Source organism: Ambystoma mexicanum, chromosome 2q, assembly GCF_040938575.1.
Source record: "Ambystoma mexicanum isolate Mex_15411 chromosome 2q, UKY_AmexF1_1, whole genome shotgun sequence".
NCBI lineage: Eukaryota > Metazoa > Chordata > Amphibia > Caudata > Ambystomatidae > Ambystoma > Ambystoma mexicanum.
The window spans coordinates 309,217,562-309,238,032 of NC_090924.1; the positions used below are offsets into that span (position 1 = coordinate 309,217,562).

Here is a 20,471-nt window from a genome sequence, read left to right on the forward strand (position 1 = left end):
CACAGTGTAACAACCCAAAATCATGTGATCACTGAAAAACTGCCCGTGAATCACATGGCTTTTTCATTTGAATTCTTCAGAAAATTGTGCTGTAAAATCCACTGTTTTATTCCATTGTTCAAAAAAAATCTTGGGGGTCAGGGGTCAAACCTGCTGGAGAGTGGTAAAGCGTGTCGATTTCTAGTTGTGTTGTCTATGTACACCTCTTGTGTTTGAAAGTTAATTGACTGCCCCTCTTAAGGGGAAAGAAACAAACTTGCACAGACGTAGAAAGGTGGTAGGCACAAGGGTTTATGGGCCTGAGTCATGGAATTTTTTTGACGCGGTGCAAAGGGACTTTTTCACTGGTGGAGAGTGACGTTGCACTGCCAATAAACACCCTGATTCACAGAGGGGTGCAGAGTGTATTTTGCAGTGCAAAGCGACTTTGCAATAGTCACGTTGCACTGCATAAACACACTGCACAGCTCTGTGAATAAAGGTGTTTGTTGGCTGTTATAGAGCGAATCCTTGCGCGTGGCACTGAAACAAAGTGACGCATTTTCCATCCAGGTTAATTGTGTCAATGCGGTAAGGAGCCAGGGGTCTTTTGGGGATTGTGTTAATGTGTTACCTATGCAGATGACACCCAGCGGGTGATAGAGCTCAGGGGATGCTATGCTAGAGATTGTGCTGAGGTAGCGTCCCCCTATATAACATATAACATCATCGAAGCATGGATGGAGAAAACGGGATGTGCCTTAACGGGAACAAAACGGAGCTGATGACATTGGGTTCCCTGCAAGCCCGAGCGCTGCTTAGTCAAGAGTAGAAGACCATTCATATGAAAGGTTCCCGATTGTCGAGAAGGTGAAGACGCTGGCTCTGTACTTAGAAGCATCAATGGGTGCAGATGCACAGGTCACATACCTTACCAAAAACTGCCAATATTAACTCCGGCTGCTCAAGTCTATTGGACCATACTTGAGTGAGGGTAAGAGTGCTGCCATAGCCAGGGCTACCATTTTATCCAGGCTCGACTATGGCAATGCACTTTTGATCGCTGCAAGTAGAGAATGCATAGCCAGGTGCCAAACCGTGCAAAATAGCACTGTGAGAATAATAAAGAAAAAAGCCAGGAGAGAGCACATAACAGAGCACAGGAAACCCAAAACTGGCTGACAGTAGAAGACAGGATTCAGTTTAAACCCATGACGATGGCACACAGATGCATATTCGAACAGACTGCGGCATATTTTAAGGAAAAGATCTCACTCTATGTACCAAGACATTACCTGAGATCTGAGACCCAGGGTCTGATTAACTGCCCGCTATCAGAAAAGGTCAAAGGTCTAGGCCGGGCTTTTCCGGTGAAAGCAGCCCAGAAATGGAATGACTTCCCAGTGCAGCTCAGACTGGAGAAGAACTCTAGCAAATTCAGGAAAGCACTGAAAACAAACCTGTTTAGGTGAATACCTGCCATAAGATATGGAGCGCACTAACTAGGTAGGAAGATTGTACTATTTTATACGTTTTTGTGCGCCGAAAAACGAGGATTTGTGCGACATTCTGCCCGCAAATCCCCATTTGTTAAACAGGGATTTGCGGGCAGAATGGAGCACAAATCTCCGTTTTTCGGCGCAAATAATTCCATGAATCAGCCCCTTAGTCTTGTCTACATGTGTGCGCCACGATTCCCGCAGGCTTTTGGCGCATTATAAATACACAAATAAAGTAACTAAGTGACGTGTCTGCAGGATTTCTAGAAATAAAAAGCCTCTGGCTGAGCAACAATGGTATTCCTGTTTGTGTGATGTTCTTAAAACGTGTAAACATGTTGCACTGCGAAGTTATTCTACATTTTAGTTGAATAAATCATTAAAATGAAGGTAAATAAAACATGCAGGTGGGTGGACAGGTGTAATGTGTGTTACACAAGGCGGTATTTGGCAGAGGGAGGCAGGTGCTTCTGCAGGGCTCTGGAATTAAGTCACAGATGAAAAGCCACTGTTTTACTGCTGTACTGCATTCCAGAGGGTCAGGCCCAGGTGCGCATGCGCTGAGTTTAGTATAAAAGGGCAGGTTTGGTGGCCATCTGTCACTCAACCGGTTCCTTCTACAGAGACGTCTTCAGAGAGACACCAACGACTTCATGAGCAACTGACTCACACAGTAAGTTGGCAACCCATAATTGCTTGGCCATTTTATTTACTGGCCATGTAGGCTGGCATATATCTGTGACCCACTGGCATTGTGTCTTAGATATGTCGCAGTTTCCCAGGGCACTGCCACTCCGTTGAGGACCCCTTTTGGAAGAATATTTGTGGAAACAGCCCCGGATCAGCAGAATGAGGACCTCATTGACAGAACGTTTTCCAATGGGATTTGACCACTGAAAAACGCTCTGTGGATCAGACTGTTGGCAAACCTTTTACATCAAACGATGCGCTTCAGGGTTGAATATTTTTGTTTTGATGACAGTTATTGGGTGTGCGAAGTGAAAGAGTACACGAGCCCAGTTAGTGATGTGTGTGCTAAGTGAGAAAGTACAGGAGCCCAAGTAGTGATGGGTGTGCTAAGTGAGAGAGTACACGAGCCCAGGTGGTGCTGGCTGTGCTAAGTGGGAGAGTACACGAGCCCAGGTGGTGCTGGGTTTGCTAAGTGAGAAAGTACACGAGCCCAGGTAGTTTTGGGTGTGCTAAGTGAGAGAGAACACGAGCCCAGGTAGTGATGGGTGTGCTAAGTGAGAGAGTACACGAGCCCAGGTAGTGATGGGTGTGCTAAATGAGAGAGTACACGAGCCCAGGTGGTGCTGGGTTTGCTAAGTGAGAAAGTACACAAACCCAGGTAGGTTTGGGTGTGCTAAGTGAGAGAGAACACGAGCCCAGGTAGTGATGTGTGTGCTAAGTGAGAGAGTACACGAGCCCAGGTAGTGATGGATATGCTAAGTGAGAGAGTACACGAGCCCAGGTAGTGATGTGTGTGCTAAGTGAGAGAGTACACGAGCCCAGGTAGTGCTGGTTGCATGAAATGAGAGAGTACAAGAGCCCAGGTAGAGATGGGTGTGCTAAGTGAGAGAGTACACGAGCCCAGGTAGTGCTGGTTGCATGAAATGAGAGAGTACAAGAGCCCAGGTGGTGCTGGCTGTGCTAAGTGGGAGAGTACACGAGCCCAGGTGGTGCTGGGTTTGCTAAGTGAGAAAGTACACGAGTCCAGGTAGTTTTGGGTGTGCTAAGTGAGAGAGTACACGAGCCCAGGTAGTGATGGGTGTGCTAAGTGAGAGAGTACACGAGCCCAGGTGGTGCTGGGTTTGCTAAGTGAGAAAGTACACAAACCCAGGTAGGTTTGGGTGTGCTAAGTGAGAGAGAACACGATCCCAGGTAGTGATGGATATGCTAAGTGAGAGAGTACACCAGCCCAGGTAGTGATGTGTGTGCTAAGTGAGAGAGTACACGAGCCCAGGTAGTGCTGGTTGCATGAAATGAGAGAGTACAAGATCCCAGGTAGAGATGGGTGTACTAGGTGAAAGAGCACACGATCCCTGGTAGTTCTGGATGTGTGAAGGGAGAGAGTGCATGAGTTTAGGTAGGGCTGGATGTGTGTAACCAAATCTATACATAAGCATGCTGGCCGGCAAGCAAGCAATGCTTTTACACGTTAGGGCAGTAAGTACCATGCGCTGCGATTATGGAACCAGGGAACTGGGGATGTGTGCATCTGGAAAAGAACCCCCCCCATTGGTCATATTATGGATGCGTCAGATTTTGGGGTGCCGGGTTTTTGGCTTGTGATGTGAAGAATTACGTCAGACAAATTTGGTGACAGAAACATGTCATATGCAATATTGTATTGCAGTAAAACTGCATACGAAAAACTCACCTGCATTAAAAAAAGGAAATTAAAGAAAATGTGATTTAAAACACAGCAGAAGTTAATGTACGGGGGCGTGCGAGAGGGGTAAGAAGTTCAGGTCTTTAAGGGGTGGTGCGATCAGGTGGAAACATGGGGGAGAAACAGAATGGCGCCTCGAAATCTGAATGCAGCTTTTCGGATGTTCAGTGGCTCCCCCGACTGACCAAGAAACAAACAAAAAAACTCCTGATGACATTATAACAAAACGAATACAGTTCAGACAAGGTTAACACAGAGACTACTTTACCACAAACACGTATCACTTAAAACGGTTCACACGGGTCAGGCTTTCCTTCGAAGAAGACTTGGGGCCTTTGCTGATTTTTGGCCGCAATGCAGTGGTTGGTCTGTTCTACTGCTCTGCCCAATGATGGGTGTCACTGCAAATCCAACCCCACACCATGGAAATGGGACAGGTGTAGGTCTCTTATGCCTTTGCCTCCCACCCCGACTCCCCCCCCCCCGGGGCACTTTCTTGTGTGGCCCATGGAAGAGCACTGGGATGCGTGCCAGCACTGCAGGGCTGCTGCAGGGTGACATGTGACCTGCCCCACCCAGGAGACCGCATGTGTTGCTCCTAGGACTGATATGGCACCCCGGGTGCTGCTGCTGGTGCATTCGTGGGGTGCTTGGTATTGCTTTACTGTAGAAGCTGTCTGGATCATTTTATAGGATTATAGGTTTGCTTGTGTTTATACATTTTTAAAAAATATATATTTTTTCCATTTCTTTTTATATGATGCAGAGGAAATTTGAAAAGGTAATGGGAAGAGGAGGATAGCGCCCCCGCTAGCCAAAAGTAGGCCTGTTTGCACTGTGGGCAGGTTTCCTGCCCGCGAACCTTGCCAAGTCCCAAACCATGCATCGGTTTGCTGAAATGATCCTGGTGAGGTGGGTGAAACTGACATCGATTCATATAGATCTTACATGGCATCTTATCATTAGTAAAGCTCAGGCTGTCAGAGTTAGGAAAAGGAAGCCAGTTCCAGGTACATTGGGATTAGAGTGCTAACATATCGGAACTGTTGGAGCCACAAACACTTATTAGAACACCCTTTTTCAGTTGTTGCTACTATGCGGTGCACCAACTATAGATAGAACATATTGTACAAGTGTAGAGATCCGAGGGTGATGGGATGTGTGGAGGAATACACAGTTTCTAGGCATTGTTTGGGTATTTACCCGCCCACTAACTGCATGCTATTCCCTCTGGCCATTCCCACACACTACCTAAATCTTCTCACCCAAAGCACATCCTCCTGGGATCTGCTTAAGCGTGCTCTATTGCGCAGTAACATCAAACTTTGTGTTGTATAAAGCCTGCCAGTGTTATTTCTAGGCGGTCCTGCAGTCTTGTGCAAGTTGATGGCTTTATATGCAGCTGCATATGGTGCTTTTGTAAGAAAAATGGCGTGACCAATCGTGCCTTGAGGCACTTAAATTATTAACAGTATGAGTACACCATACCTTCAGACATTTACAGTATTAACAAAGTGTGTGCATCTTTTCCTTGTACCAAATTCCTGATAAAACAGACATCGGTCATGCCAGCAGCTTTGGCTTGCATATAGGTATTAGGTGTAACCATTTGCCAGGCAATGGCATCATATGCCCAGCGACTCACTCCATTTTCCAGATGTTTCCATTATACGGCCACATAGTGCCATTATGGTAGTGCCTAGAAAAGGCCTATCCCATGCCTACGTAATAGCTCAAACTGTTGCATATATTTATTTATTTATTGCAAATTATTTCTGTAGTTCTTTTATCCAAAGTGCTTTACAAAGAAAAGCATGGTAACAATCAGAGAATATCTAGTATTGACATCAATAAGGTGTGACCTGAAAAATCAACAGGATTGAACACCAAGCTGCTTCCAGAGTCATGAAAAAAAACAACAAATTAACCAGAAGAAGAAAGTAAATTGGTTTTGAGACACTTTTTAAACAAGGATAAAGTATGACAAGAATGAATATCCAAAGGTGGTGGATTGCACAACTTGGGAGCAAGTAACTGAAAAGACTGAAAACAAGAAGCAGCACAAGGGGGGGAGAGGTGTGGAAAGAAGATATTGAGAAGCAGATTGTAGAGAGTGGGATGGAGTGAGATAGCCCGGCACTAATGCATGTACACACTTAAAAAGTAGAGAGAGAAACTGAAATTAAAAATGAGAAGGAACAGAAAGCCATCTAAGTTGAGATAGATAAAGAATAAAGACCAGAGAAGAGGCAAAATAGCATAGCGAGGTAAACCTACATGCAGAGAACAACAGTAGTTAAGGTGAGAAAGAACCAACGTTTGAAGGAAGGTTTTAGACAGAGAAAAAGTAAGAAAGTAACATTTGTTCTGTATGTCATGAAGCTAATAATGACATACCAGAGAAACCACCACAATTTGATCCTGAAAAAATACAGATGAATTAAAGATAACGCCTAGATTACGCACTTGTGTAGTAAACGAAAGAAACAGGAGGGAGAGGAATGGACAGAGAAGAAGAAATAGAAATATATAGTATAAAATCTCAGTTTTCTTAGGATTTTTTCAGAGAAAATGATTGGACATCCGAGAACTAATGTCATTGAGCCAAGCTGTTCAAGCTCAGGTGTGAACGAGATGAAAGAGAAACAGATTTGGGTACCGTTGGCCAAGGGAGCCGTGTAAAGAGAAAATCAGGGGGGGTCCTAGAACAGAGCACTGGTATAAGCCAAAAGGGAAAAATATAGAAGAGGAATGCTGTCCATTCCCAGAAACTACAAATGAACAGTTTGATAAATGTGAGGTCAAGCATGCAAACACAAAGCCAGAAATACCGAAAGAAGAAAGACTATGAAGAAGGGTGACATGGAAATCAAGGAGACGCAAAATAGAAGAAAGTTTTCAATGTTGAGCACGCAGGATCGAGTTGCCGACCGCCGAAGGGCAGTCTTAGTGGGGTTCCACCACCTCTCTGAAAAGCAGCTAGAAGTGGGGAGAGCAACGGCGTGAATCCAGAAAGAAGAAGAATTGTTTATAAACCAACTTCTTCAAGATTTTATGAAGATATAGAAGCAGGTAAACGGGCTATCAGATGGGTCAGAAATATCCAATTTAGCCATTTTTTTAACAACAGAATAACTGTAACCTTTTTAAAGGCAATGGACTAATCAGAAATGGTCCTAGTCTTAACATAAATAGTACATTGTTCACAAGTGTTCCATACTATAATGGATGTAAGTATGAATATGGCAATTCCAAATGTGAGAATCAATCCATATCATGGATGCTCAAAAATAAATTGCTAACTCTACTGTGCAATTATCATTCATTAATCTAATTCATGCATGTGCTGTGAATAGCCAACAAAGCAGAAAAAAACGTTTTTTATACAATTTCAAAGAAAACAACCAAAACACGTCTATGTAGACAAATAAAAACCTGCACTAATGTTGTGAAAGATACAATGAGAAGACACTCAGATTATCGTTGACATGTCCGAACAAATACTTTTTTTTGCTAAACTAGAATTTTTATCTCGTAGTCTGACATGGACACAGAAATGTACTCACATTTTTGCCTAAATCACAAAAACCTTTGGACTGAGCTGGAGTATTTGTCTCAGAAACTGGTGCCCAAACACTTCACTTCGAAGCAGGGTCTTTTTAAAGGCAACGGGAAAAGTAGTAGGATAGAAAGAACCATTCAAGATGGCCGCTGAGTAATACAAAGCAGATAGCATGATGGTTTGAATGAGCGGAGCAGGAAGTGGATCGGCAGGGGAGTTTGCCACTACTTGGTTTTTGTGGTCTTTAGCTTCAGACTCACTCTGTTGCTAATTACTCTCAATGTTTTAAAAAGGCATTAATGGCAGAGGAGCACACGGTCTTGCACAGTGGGAAACCCAAGTTTAGAACTAGCGGTTTCTAATTACACTCTGAACGACTTAGCTACTAGACCACTCCTCCTCCCTAGTGGCTCTCTGGATCAAGGGATAAAAAAGAAAAAGAGAGAGAAATGCAAGAAATACAAGACCTGTTAATATTGAAGCCTGCAGTAGACTTCTGCACCTAACAATATGGTTGACCCCCTTCTCTGGTGGAGTATGCGGTCGCTGACCCTGGTGACCAGCGCAGAGGAGAAGTCATCGCCTGGCTTCTGTTTGCTGGGTGTTGTGGTCCAGCAAGAAGGCCTGGTGGTGATGCGTCCATTGAGCCAAACCACACCTTGCCCTCTTCGGACTGCTGGTGTTCCGCTGATGGAAGGAATTAAACAATTCACCCCCAGGCTTTGTGCGCACGTACAAAGGGAGGGAACCCGGAAGAACAGTCCAGAGTTACACAAGCATTACTGTCAAACCCAAGGACAAGCATGCGCCTGCAATTTTCACAAAATCTACGCCACTATTTTTTCCCCTAATGCAAATGAGGATTACTTTTATGTTCTCTAAAATAATTATTGTAAAGATAACTGACAATGTTAACCACCAGATCTGGAGACCACCCTTTGTAGTACATACTACTGCGTTCAAGTCAATCTCATAGGCAAAACATTGCATAATCATTCCATTTAAGATTTCTTGTTGGCAGTCTCTAATAGAGTGTGCAGTGTCTTCTTTAGTACTGAAGTGGCAGAGTGAGTAGCCGATGCATTTGGGACTAGAAGTCCATCCTCAGGGCTAGTTCTGTCCAGCTTGCAATAAGACCTCTTCAGTTTCGGGTACCCCCTTTTGACATAGCAGGTTTATAACTCTGGCGACTTATAGTCCGATTGAGTACTCGAGACTGGAGAGGTCCTCTTGCAGACTGGACAGAACTAGCTCTGAGGATGGACTTCTAGTCCCAAATACATCGTCCACTCCCGCTGCTTCTTCCGTACTAAAGATGACACAGTGCGCTCTGTTATTAGAGACTGTCATCCAGAAATCTTACATCGGATGATTATGTGATGTTTTTGCCTATATGTGTGACTTGAACACAGTAGTATTTACTACAAAGGGTGCTCTCCAGATCTGGTGGTTGGCCTGGTTTTTCATTACAGTTCCTATTTCCGGAAAAAGTGCATTCCTGATACTGGTAGGCCCCATAGATTGATGTACATCAGTCAGCCCCCCATTCGAAACATGAAAATAATGATACCATAGAACACACTATGCCACAATAGTGATAGCATTACCGCTTCTTAAAAACATGATTAAACACTATGCAATGATCCCCGAACTTTGACCCCATGTGCCACATTATACTGTGTGTTGTGAAACAATCGTTTGCCACCATGAAGCCTCTTAGGGCTGATGTGGGGTGCGCTAGTACACGATGGCCGATTTAAGATTGCAATAGGTTGGGAGGAAGTGTTTGTCAGAAGAGAAGGGAATCCTAGAATCTCTAAAACAGGTTTATTTCACGATTTGAAAGTCATATCTTTAAACCCTCTCATAACGACCCCAGGTGAAGGGAGGATAACTCTGTGGCAACGGGCGCTGAGCAACACAGGTTCGAATCCTGGATCCGCGCTTGAAACCAAGCACGTTATAAATGACCTGCACTTGCACGATGTACATGGCCTAGTAGGATCTTCCATCCTGAACCCCCCCCCCCGCTCCCCTCACTTGCCTTGTTGCACCTTGAGACACACACGTGTATAGGTGCATAGTACATGACCTATTTAAAAAAAAACATTGGTTACAGCTTCTTACATGGGCTACTGGAGACATACAGATTTTAATAATTCTATTAAAGAAAGTAAGATAAGCACTACTAATTAATGTTGCAACCTAAGCTTCCACAAATAAGTTTAAGCATAGTATAACTTATTGTAGTAATTGTAATACACTTTGAAGTTTAAAAAAAAGTACATATACATATTGTGATCCGTTTGCCGGTGGTCGAACTTGGGGAGCGGAACAAAATAAATGTGTTTCTCCATTATATTATTTCCATCACTATTTGTGCTTGTCATTTTCTGTGGCATGTCTTCCATTTACACGGAGTAATTATTAAGGAATGAAATCCCGCCTTATGGAACACTAACATAACTAACAGGGCACTGGGCAAGTCCAGGGTTCTGCCAAATGATGATTGGTTATTTATAACGCGCTTAATAACCACAGGTTTCTAACCGCGGACCCGAAGATTTAACCTGTATTCCGTGTCGTCTTGTTACCAAGGCGAGCACGTTGCCACTGAGCTATCCTCCCGAGGACATTGGGAAAACATTTCTGGAAGCCATTTTGTGTGTGATAAGGTGGCAAGCCTTTTTTAGTGCGTGCAGGTTTTAAACTCGCTTCTCATGGATTGTGGCAGCCAGTGTAACTGAGCGAGAGTTTAGGCAGTCATTGGAAAGTATATAGGCTGTTAATATAGCCTGACACGTATGAGACTGCCCGCCCCCTCTCTGCATACTGTAGATAACTAAACATGTTTCACTGGTCATGAATCATAACAAAAAATCGCCAAGGACCCCTGCAGAGGTCCGGATTACCATCGAAAAGATTATTATTTAAGAAGATCTAGAGATTAGATACATCTTGTGCAGGGGGGGACACGGACCCAGCCCTGAAAACCAAAATAAATGAGAGCCCCAGCTCCCCCTTAGGGGAACAAACAGGAGGATCTCATATTGGGGAGACATTAGCTTGATTTTAAAGGAGTTCATTGAGTTATCAAAGGAATCCCTAAAATGTGTAGCCGGGAGAGGGTTGAATGGTTGGCCTACAGTTTCCAAATCCATTTGGGCTCATCAACATAGTTTTAGGAATGTCGGCCAAAACGGCAAATCAGATGAATATTGATGAAAATATTAAAAAGAAGGAGGGGATAAGGATGAATCATGTCAGACAGTGTGCAGCGATTGTTCGATAATTGATCAAAGCGGTGTCCTTTGAGATGATGTCACGTGGGCCTCCATTGAGGCAGAAGCCCTCTTAGAGCCCGATCCGAAATCCCTCTGGGGCGTCCTATATCCTCATCATTTGCCCCACAGACTCCATGGAGCCACGAGGGAAATGGATAGTCTGTTTCATCGCTGACCTACCCTTTTGGCCTTAGCTTGTCCTCGTCGTACACTTTCGATTGTTTCATCCCTTGGCCAAGTCTGGGCAATCCCACTGTCGAAGAATTATCCACACTTTTTACATAAACAGCGCACATGAGACATCTCGGGATATGTTCTACGGTGGGTGTTCTGACATGGAAAGGGGGTTTGGTGATCCCAGTGTCTAAAGATAGTGTAGTATAGAAGGTTTTTGGCGATCCGCGCTGATAATATGCTGTTTGGTTTGTTTGGATATTAATTCAGGGTTTGATGTTCGCTCCTCTCGCCCAGTGCCCTTATTTTCTATGGCATACCTTCCTACACAGATGGGGTGACGAGGGGACCCCAGTGTCCATATGTTTCACACTATATGTGTGCACACATAGAAGGGAATTTGTTATCCCCTATAGTGCACGTGTTTGTCAGTGTTTCCCCAGATAAAAGGGGGTTTGGTGTCCCTAATGGACACATGCCCGACGCACCATTTTAACACACAAAAGGGGAGTTAATGACTCCACTGGTCATTAAATCAGCATTATGGCTTGAAAGAGGTTGGGCATGGTAACTTCCCAGTTCCCAGGTGATCTGAAAAGTAGACGGCTGGACGGTGTCCACCAGCGATGGTTAATTCACCAGTATGCCATCATGAATGGAAGTCATGGTGGCAGGGATAGCCAGTGGTCATTAAATCCGCAGTATAATGTCATAAAAAGGCACTTTGTGCCTGCCACCCCAGCAATCATTAATCGGTAGTTTATCTTCATACAGAAAACACCTGCTATCTGTTTATAGCATGCAGATTCATGTAGGGTTGACCATGCAGCAATCAACACATACACATGGTTATTTGTACATAGAAGGGGGTATTAGTGACCTCCCCCCATAGACATACATTTAGCAATATGCCGTGGTACATGACATGGGGATTTTAATGGTGACCTGCAGTGGGGATTTATTGGACAGTGTTCCTTTATACACAGGAGAGGGGGATTGGGGACCTCAGGCGGCTTCACAATTCGACGTTGCCCTGTCAGACATAGAAGGGAAAGTGTGGCTTGCAACGGTCTTCTGTACAGCATTATGCCTGCATGCATGCACAGATCTGTGGTGAGCACCAGTTCTGCTGTCAACATTGTTTCTTGTCTCTTTCATTGCTAAAGAACTGATCCACCAACCTCTTGACCCGCTCCAGAGAACGGGAATAGGAGATTTTGCCTCAGTTTTTTTAAATCGAAATAGAATGAATGAAATGTATTTATAGCAGATTTTGGTGCAAATATATGTCGGGGTGGGTTTATGTGAATCATTAATATAGCACGGCTAAAAGGGGGTCTCCGGGGTCTCCCCCTGCATATATTTGTGCCAAAATCGTGCAGGAAAAATAAGAATTAGACAAATTCTACTTCGGTAACAAATACTTGACCATATCACATAGAACCCCGTTGAACAAAGCAAATAATTTAGCAGAGGAGATTGGCGCTTCCCCCATACACATGTGTAAACCAGGGGGAAATACCAGGTGTTAAACAGTGATAAAGGAGCAAACCTGGTTTAAATTGCAAATTAACAAGAAAGAACAAGCTCCCAATCACTAAAAGGGTTTGGAAATACCAATTCCTAGGGGAAAGGAGCAGAAACACTCATATAATGCCACACAATGAATGTTTTAGGAGAACCCAATGTACATGGAAAATTCAACCTGACACTGTGGGGCCCTGCATCACAAAAGTTGATAACATTATAACATTTTTAATACATGTAAAGGACAAGTTAAAACCTTACTAAAAACATCTTACAGAAATGTCAAATACTAAATAAAGTGATCCATGCTTATCAGCTCAGGGGTGATTATAAAGTGCATCTACAATTCAATACAAATCTGTGATCAACCTATACAATGATGTGCCAGTAATTCATAAGGAGCACAAATGTGTTGAAACAAAAGCGAAAAACCACAATTGTTATTAACAAGGGAAAGTACCCGCTTGTATAGTACCTCTAATAATTATGTGCAGGTATAATGACCTATGAACCACATGGCATGTTGTTGTAGCCTAACACAACACTTGATCTTGTGTTACCCTATATCCCATAAAGCCTGCAAACATTAGTATTACACCCATCTAAACGGATGTATACTAATTGACCTTTTCACAATTGACCTCAGGAGAATTTACCTAATTTAAAAGGTCAATTAGGACATAGGCAAACCCCACCCAATCCACAAACCACCGCAACCTCCCACCCAATCCCCTTATATTATTTATAATCCAAAACCAACCCAATACATATATAACATAACTAAAATACTACAAAGGTCAATTGTGCAGAAGGTCAATTAGGAGCACTATAATTAGGTCAATTAGGACAAAAGGTAAATTGTAAAAGGTCAATTTGGGTAATACCATCTAAACAAAGAAACACTCCCACTCAGTGCTCCTCCTGAAGGAACCGTGGAATCCCATAGTCCCCCGCCTGGCAAAGTGACCAAGACATCTCTCAGGAAAAGTCAATGCATGACTCTCTTTCAGATGGCAAGACATGTGGCATGAGATGACTCGATTCCTCGGATGCATGCTACAAATTGTGTCTTTTAAGTATCATCAACTTAGCTCTGGCACCTGCTGGACCAGGCGCCCTTCTCCCGCTCCCCCTCCCTCGCACTTCTGTCTGCTCACTTGCACGACCTTGAATCTACTAGGCTTAGCATGTGTGTCTGTCCTGACTTCCTCTCTCTCTCCCCTCCTCAACTTTGCTGTGCCAGCATGCATAAGCGCATTGATGACCAACCTTTTGTCTTGCATGTTATTCTCCCCCCACTCTTTGTCACACACTTATACTAGTTGAAATGCCCTTACCTATTATGCCAGTTATTGCTGTTATATCATTCAGAATCATCAAGGCCTAAGAATGACGATGAGATCCCCTTGCTCCCTTCAAACGCTTTGAAGCACTTCACTTGTGTCTAAGTGCTCTACAAATAAACAATTACAATTACAAATCAAATAAAAGTTGTAACGACTTAGAAATCCCGACTAAATCCATCAAGTTATGAAGTTTTATTTGACCTTATAGCGAAGCTTACTGTGAGATATACTCATTAAACTGGCCAAAGCTGTAAACTGTGAACCAGACAGAAAAGCAGTGATTTCGATTTTTTGAAATCTGTGTGATTCTGTGAGGACCCTCATCTCCAACTGCTTCAGAAATCAGCAGGAAAATATTGGCTATCACGCAACCCGAAGGCCAAAAATATTAAAGACCGTTTGAAGGAAGGTTTGCAATCTGCTCAATGTTTATTACAAAGAAATGCCCCAGCATTCACGAAATCTAAAAAAGAACCATGGAGCCAGACATGGGAATTCTTTACAGGTGTGGCGGTGCTCCTGATGGAAATACCACCAAAATCATATACGGTTACTGCCCCTTGTTATGCTGGTAAATCTACCTAATTATGAGTGGAAGTGTTAATCCCCTTTTGCAGTGTTCCCTGTGGGCGATAAACTGCCCACGCAAATCATCCATGTATTTCAATGATGACGTGGGAGAGAAACAACAAGCAAAGCGCTGGGCGTGGTTACACGTTACCTCAGACGTCATCATTGCTGGTGGGGGGGAAACAAGTGGCAGCAATACCATTCATTATCAGTGCTTTCTAACTGCACCCATATACTTCAAATGGGGCACATTAGGTGTTCTGAATAGCTTGTTTTCTAATGCTAATTTACAATTGAAAAAAACAATAATTTTGTAGACGTTTCAAGTGCTGAAATTTATTTCAAATGCGTATTCAAGGAATCGTTCTCCATCTGTTCTGCGGGAGAATTTAATTGCCAAATCTGAGCGAATTTTGAAAGTTGGGATACCGCTTTTTGTTCATGATGGCTGTGGTAATTTGGGCAAAATGACTGGGTTAAAAATGGTATCCCACTCGCCCATCCATTTAAAGATGTTCTTAAACGGCAAGTTCACTCTGTTTTCCTGCTCGAACGTGTCCCTTCTGTTGTTTTATTTATTTATTTATTTATTTATTTGTAACACTAGCCACGATACAGGCAGTCCTTTTTGATAGTCTAGTTCATAGAGGCATGCAGTATAGGTCACCTTCCACAGCGCTGTATGCCGCCATTTTGTTTTGTTTTAGACATGTAAATGATGATTCACTTTTGTGCACCTGAGCCCAGGAGCACTGAAAAACGTCTATCGTGATTCACACAGGGGCAACACTTCCAAGTGACTATAAAAGTGAACACCAGAGGCGTTGACAGGGGGGAGCGGAGGGGGCTATAGCCCCGGGTCTTTTGGTTGTAGCCCCGTATAGAAGCTCAGGGATTACAACCAAAATGGCTAGCTAGCCCCCAGTACCGACAGTCCCAAAATTAGCTTAGCCCCGGATCTTTTCCAGACCTAGCAACACCCCTGGTAAACATCAAAATATAGGTGATTGTGCATTGATGCAACGCTACCCCATTAAAAAAGGTGGATGGGGCAGTGGTATTATTGTCTGCGAGGTCAAGGCACAAACCTCATGTATGGTGTCAGAGGTAGGGTGTATGTTGCTGTACCTGGGCGCACGCAGTGACACTATAGGTATGAGTGAGAAAAGGTTAACATATTGAAGAGAGAGAGCTATTATGTCATAATCCCGCCAAGAAAAATCTGCTGATACCATAATGCCAGCAGTAAGAATCTTCCAGAGCACTCAAGAATGTGGTCTCCGTGCCGGCCAAGTGAGTGGGAGACTAAGTGTTGTATAATTCAAGATGTTGCGTGATCTACTCGGTGAGCAGCGGGTGAAGGCTCAAAGGAAAGCACCCCAGGCTTGGGTTGGGCTGCAATTCTAAGAATGAGGTCCCAGAAGAAAGGAGGTGTGTGTAATTTAGATGCCACCTTTCACGTCAAGCGGACATGTCAATGAGCCAAACTTAGACCAGGAGGTCTCAGAAATGGACGGTTCTGGTCTTGCAAATATGTGTGTGAATTTAGTTGCCATGCCCTGGACATGTCAGTGAAAGGGAACATCTTTACCTGTATTTAGGTACGGGGCAACTGTGGGGCACACACTTTCCTGTATGGGCAGCACACGGTTCTATAAGTTATGTGCATTGCAGTGCAAGCTTCCTTAAATGTCAGCAGTAGAGCTTCCTTTCAAGCACAGTGCAAGCTTCCTGCCTGTATGGATAACACTACTTATGCGCGTAGGCAGAGCTAGAGCTCCTTCAGAGGCAGTGGGTGTGCCAGCCTAGTGGTGCCATTCACGAGTAGCTATCAGGGCAAATGGCCTCCCCGAGGCAATGGCAGAAGTAGAAGATGTTATACACCATGTCCTTCACCTCTTCTCCTCACGACTACATCCCCCCATACCTCTCCTTATGAAGTAGCACCCATCCTTCGCAGTGCCAACCCATCTTGAACTACTATAAATAGTTTTGCACCACAAATGATCAAACTCTTAGACCCTCATTATGAGTTTGGTGGCATCCCAACGGCCTTGCACTATGTGACTGATTTAAAAAAAAAAAAGTGATGTCGTCCTCTCTGGTTCATACAACTTGGAAACATTAAAGTGATGTTGAACTTTAGTTCACCTTCTTCCATGGGTTATTCTTCTGAAAACTCTGCTCGTTTTTTTCTTATCCTGGTTAGTGTTTTGTCTGTGCTTACGGCGGGCGGAAGTTACAAAATGCATCAGCCACACCCATGACTGAGAGACGAGCTGTGTCGCCAGTGCTGGCACATGTGTACCAGGTATTAGACAAGGAACAAGTTATATTTAAATGTCTGACCCCAGAGCCTTTCTCTGCTTGGGCCCCACACAAAGGCCTTCAAGAAAATCTACCCAAACTGCTCTTCACAAACTGAATCTCAATGTCATTAGCGTGATTCAATAGTTTTAGCTTACTAGATGCAGGGGATTGGCCTCCTCTCTTGAGGCAGCCATGGTTTTGGAAAATACTAGCCATCTGGCAATGACCATCATCCGCATACTTCCCACAATGTGAGAACCTAGCATTGACCTTCATCCACAGATTGACTGCATTGCGAGAACCTGGCATTGGCCATCATACGCAGACATCCATCACACACTGAGATCCTGGCATTGGCCATCATCCACAGAGATCACACACTGAGATCCTGGCATTGGCCATCATCCACAGACATCACACACTGTGAGATCCTGGCATTGTCTATCATCCACAGGCTCAATGTACTGTGGGAACTTTGCATTAACCATCATCCACAGGCTCACTGCACTGTGAGAACCTTGCTTTGATCATCTCCCACCTGCTCACCTCACTGTGAGATTTTGGCATTGACTATCATTCACAGGCTCACTGCACTGTGAGAACCTGGCATTCACCATCATCCACAGGCTTCCTGTGAGAACTTGCCATTGACAATCATCCACAGGTTAACTGCATAGTAAAAAGCTGGCATTGTCCATCATCCACAGCCGTGAAACACTTTGAGAATCTGTCATTGCCCATCATACACAGGCTCACCGCATTGTGAGAACCTGGCTTTGATCATCACCCACATGCCCACCACATTGTGAGATGTTGGCATTGACTACCATTCACAGGCTCACTGCAGCGTGAGAGCCTGGCCTTGATCATCATCCACAGGCTCTCTGTGATGTAAAAACCTGCAATTAACCATTATCCGCAGGCATCACACACTGTGAGAACTGGGAATGGGTCATCATCCACAGGCTCACCACACTATGAGAACGTGTCTTTGTCCATCACCCACAATCTCAATGCATTGTGAGAACTTGACATTGACCATAATCGACAGGCCCACCACACTGTGCAAACCTGTCATTGACCATCATCCTCTGACTCACCACACTGTGACAAACTGGCATTGCCCATCATCCACAAGCTCACTGCACTGTGAGAACCTCCATTTAACCATCATCCACAGGCCCAGTGCACTGTGAGAGCCTGGCTTTTGTAAGAGAGACATTTCCGACACTATCTCCCTTTATTTGCCACAGCATAGCATAACGTAATTGTTATGAAGATATGAAGATACTATGTTCTGTTGTAAATAGTTGCTGCTTGGCCCCATTGTAGATAGGTGATAGAGTATTCCATGTTTATGATGTAGTTCAGGTTCCAAGTGGAATGCTTGCATGCACAGGGATTTTAAAGAATATTTACTCTTGATATGTGTTCTGTAACAGTTTGAAGTGTCCCAACCTGGAGTAAGGACGTGCTGGGGGTCTTGTACCTACAAAGCTTTTAATAAATCTAATTAATCACTTCCATTGGTGCCTGTCTTCTTTCATTGGCGACGAGGATGGGTTCTACTATGTCAATGGATGTGGTATTACCCATAAGAGAGCAGCTTTATATCATCCCGAAGGGAACGGATTGGTGGAAAGGATGAATCGGTGTATAATGGAGGGTATCAGGTTGGCGGGTGTGTGTGGTATGGATAGGAAGTTGGCTGTTGAAGAAAGAATGTGGGCATTAAGGATGGCACCCCACTCTGTTACCAGTGTTTCTCCATTCGAACTTATGAGAGGGCAAAAGGGGTACTCGGAAGTGTGTCCTCCATGGTTAGGGAGAGGAGGTGATTCAGATTGTGTGGTTGGAGAATTAAGGAGTAGTCTTAAAAAGAAGAAAGAACAGTATGTCATGAGGGAAAATGTAAGAAGATGTAAAAAGGACTCAAAGTTGAGTGTGGTGATTATGTGAAGATCAGAAAGGCAGTGATAAAAAGAAAGTTGATCTTCTTTATTCTGATATTGTTTGTGTGGTTGCGGTAATGAAAGGTGCCGCAAGAGTGTGTGGGGGACAGATTTGGAATAAAAATAGAATAGCTATGGTGAGGAGAGTTTGTGCATGACAAGAGAGGGAGATTTGTTATGAAGTTACTATGTTCTGTTGTAAATAGTTGCTGCTTGGCCCCATTGTAGATAACCGATAGAGTGTTCCATTTATATGATGTAGTTAAGGTTCCAAGTGGAATGATTGCATGCTTGGGGATATTAAAGAATGTTTACTCTTGATATGTGTTCTGTAACAGTTTTAAGTGTCCCAGCCTGGAGTAAGGACGCGCTGGGGGTCTGTACCTACAAAGCGTTTAATAAATCTATTTAATCACTTCCATTGGTGCCTGCCTTCTTTCAGTAATGTAATAATAGTTATGTTATGTTAAAGGTGTTTTATACCACGCAATATCACCACCTGCCCTCTGGTGGATCTGTAAAGCAAGAGGGTAAGGTTTGGGGGATAAGTTAGTAGGACTGAGCAGAACACAAGAGCAAGAGAGCTTTGATGTGCTGTTGGCAGCTTCAGTTCAGTTTACACCGTTGCTGAGTGTAGGTGTGCATTTTTGGTCGGTACCCGTCATGTGCTGTTGTGTGAGTTTATGTATGGTTTGTTTCATTGTTGAGGTGTAGTGAAGGATGTGGGGTTTATTGTTCTGTAGAGGTATGGTTGTGTTTAGTTCAGAGTTTGAGAGGTGTATGCAGAGGGATGAGGTTGACTAGTGGTATCTTATCGTACCCCTCAGTTTTGGCTGCCTGTTTTTCTGTCTGGTTCTTTTTTTCCTCTTCATCTTCTTCTCTAGTTTATCGGTAGTCGGACTCTCGTCCTGAGAGCCTAGCATCAGGATACCTTTATGGTCAAAGCTGTGCTGCATACATGCCATAAGATAGCATGTCTCTAGTTTCCCAATTGTCTTTGACTCCAGAGCGCTTCAAGACTGACCAAAGTCTAACTTGAGGAAGTGATCAGGTTTTCCTTAGAAAGTGTGAAATAGTGCAGGGCAGGCCTTTACTCTACTGCCTGCCCGGCTGATGAACCCTTCATGACTGGTTCACGTTCGGTTCATGAGCCGAGCCGACGTGCGGTTCAGTTTAGGAAGTTTGTATTCCAATGTGTGACTCTTTCCTCAGGGATCCCAAACTATGCCACTTGCAAGGGGGGAGGGACCCCTCAATTGGAGGAAAAGTGCTTACTTTTGCATTTGTTAGCAATTGAGATTTGCGATTCAATTGCAAATGTGTCGGAGATCGCAGCTGTTTGAGCCAATGAAGCGATCCGATGAAAGTTTTGTGGGAGGTGCGAGCGGATGACAAATTTTGAAATCTTCTTTGCCCTCCCAAATTTCTCTGATGTCGCTGCATTTACATTCTGGATGTCATGTTGACTCCTATAAAACAACTTGGGCATTTGAACCTGAAGGTGGATACAGTGGGCTTCGGTGATCCTCACTTGAGGGTTGGACGTGGGGGATTCTCCATAGGAATACATTGGTTCCTCCTACAGGACTGTGGTAGTGGGCTCAGGTGGTCCTCACTTGAGGGGTGGACGTGGGGGAAGCTCCAAAGGAATACATTGTTTCCTTCTAAAGGCCTGTGGGAGCGGGCTCGGGTGATCCTCACTTGAGGTGTGGAAGTGAGGGAAGCTCCATATGAACAAATTGGTTCCTCCTAAAGGCCTGTGGGAGTGGGCTCGGGTGATCCTGACTTGAGCAGTGGACGCGGGGGAAGCTCCCTATGAACACATTGGTTCCTCCTAAAGGCCTGTGGGAGTGGGCTCGGGTGATCCTCACTTGAG

The 20,471-nt window shown here is 44.1% G+C and overlaps 1 protein-coding gene across 2 annotated transcripts in view; it reads left to right on the forward strand.

Annotated features, from left to right (window-relative positions):
• The first annotated feature begins 2,057 nt into the window (after window positions 1-2,057).
• Window positions 2,058-20,471, forward strand: part of LOC138569361 (uncharacterized) — a 309,424-nt gene continuing 291,010 nt past the window's right edge. For both annotated transcript variants that reach the window (XM_069647278.1, XM_069647279.1), the window contains exon 1: window positions 2,058-2,151. The gene's annotated coding sequence lies outside the window, so the exon portion shown is untranslated. The remainder of the gene's footprint in view (window positions 2,152-20,471) is intronic.